Source organism: Pyrgilauda ruficollis, unplaced genomic scaffold, assembly GCF_017590135.1.
Source record: "Pyrgilauda ruficollis isolate IOZ18807 unplaced genomic scaffold, ASM1759013v1 scaffold2497, whole genome shotgun sequence".
Classification (NCBI taxonomy): domain Eukaryota; kingdom Metazoa; phylum Chordata; class Aves; order Passeriformes; family Passeridae; genus Pyrgilauda; species Pyrgilauda ruficollis.
Genome location: NW_024523819.1, coordinates 1 through 1,726, shown reverse-complemented (window position 1 = coordinate 1,726; position 1,726 = coordinate 1). Strand labels below are relative to the sequence as shown.

At 62.4% G+C, this 1,726-nt stretch overlaps 1 long non-coding RNA gene across 1 annotated transcript; it reads left to right on the top strand.

Annotated features, from left to right (window-relative positions):
* Positions 1 to 263: 263 nt before the first annotated feature.
* On the top strand, positions 264 to 1,325 carry LOC121355286. Its single transcript, XR_005955406.1, has 3 exons — positions 264 to 339; positions 698 to 801; positions 1,291 to 1,325. It is a non-coding gene; the product is annotated as an uncharacterized LOC121355286 (long non-coding RNA).
* Positions 1,326 to 1,726: the final 401 nt, after the last annotated feature.

Here is a 1,726-nt window from a genome sequence, read left to right as displayed (position 1 = left end):
AATCCAGCCCAAAAACACCCCAAAACATCCCAAAACACCCCAAAACCAGCCCAGAATGCCCCCAAACCTCCCTGAATCTCAGGCACCTCCCACTGTGACCTTGGGGACCCCGCTGGGATTTTGGGGTCCCCTAAACTGAGAGGGTCACCCCAATGTCCCCAATGTCCACGATGTCCCCGATGTCCCCAATGCTGTCCCCAATGGTGTCCCCAATGTCCCCAATGCTGTCCCCAATGTCCCTGATGTCCCCAATGTCCCCAATGTCCCCAGCAAAACCTGGAGCTGCAGCGCCGGAGCCACCTGGGCGCCCCCGAGGGAGCCGAGAGAGGGGACAGTGAGGTGAGGGGACATTGGGGACATTGGGGGACACTGGGGACAATCGGGGTGAGGGGACACTGGGGACATTGGGGGCACTGGAGACACCCAGGGATGAGGGGACAGCGAGGTGAGGGGACATTGGGGGACACCTGGGGACAATCGGGGTGAGGGGACACTGGGGACATTGGGGACACTGGAGACACCCAGGGATGAGGGGACAGCGAGGTGAGGGGACATTGGGGACACTGGGGGACACCTGGGGACAATCGGGGTGAGGGGACACTGGGGACTGGGGTTTTGGGGGGTCCCTGGGGTTTTGGGGGGTCCCGGGGGGTCTCTGGGTGTTTGGGGGTCCCGGGGTCACCCCCTGCCCCCCCAGATGAAGTACCGCGACCGCGCCGCCGAGCGCCGTGAGAAGCAGGGGGGGCCCGACCCCCCCGAGCCCAAACGGCGCAAATTCGGGGGACCCCCCGCGACCCCCGGGTGAGCACCCCGAAAACGGCGATGGGACCCCAAAAATGGGGACGGGAACCCAAAACGGGGGATGCAGACCCCAAAAAGGAGGGATGGGGACCCCAAAAAAGGGGGGATGGAGACCCCAAAAATGGGAATGGAGACCCCCAAAAGGGGGATGGGGACCCCCAAAAGGGGGATGGGGACCCCAAAAAAGGGGGTGGAGACCCCCAAAAGGGGGATGGGGACCCCAAAAAAGGGGGTGGAGACCCCCAAAAGGGGGATAGGGACCCCCAAAAGGGGGTGGGACCCGAAAAGGGGGTGGGGGACGCTTTGAACCTGGGTTCAGGGGGACCCGGTTTGGAGTTGGGGTCTTTGGGGCTGGGGGTGACACCTGGGGGTGACAGTGACCCCAGGGGGTGACACCCCCTTGCGTGTGACACTGTGTGTGACACTGTGACACCCCTGGGTGACACTGTGTGACATTGGGTGACACTGTGTGTGACCCTTTGGTGGCAGGGACGCCGAGGGGCCCCCCCTGGGCTGTGTGTGACACTGTGACACCCCTGGGTGACACTGTGGGACATTGGGTGACACTGTGGGTGACCCTTTGGTGACACTCTGTGACACTGTGTGACACTGTGACCCTGTGTGACACCCCTGGGTGACACTGGTGATGCTGTGGGTGACACTGTTTGTGACCCTTCAGTGACACTGGTGACACTGTGTGACACTGTGGGTGACCCTTTGGTGACACAGGGACACCGAGGAGCCCCCTGAGGCTGTGTGTGACACTGTGTGACAGTGTGTGACACTGTGTGTGACCCTTCGGTGACACTGTGACCCTTTGGTGGCACTGGTGACACTGTGACCCTTTGGTGACACTGTGTGTGACCCTTTGGTGACAGGGATGCCGAGGGCCCTCCCCGGGCTGTGTGTGACACTGTGTGACACT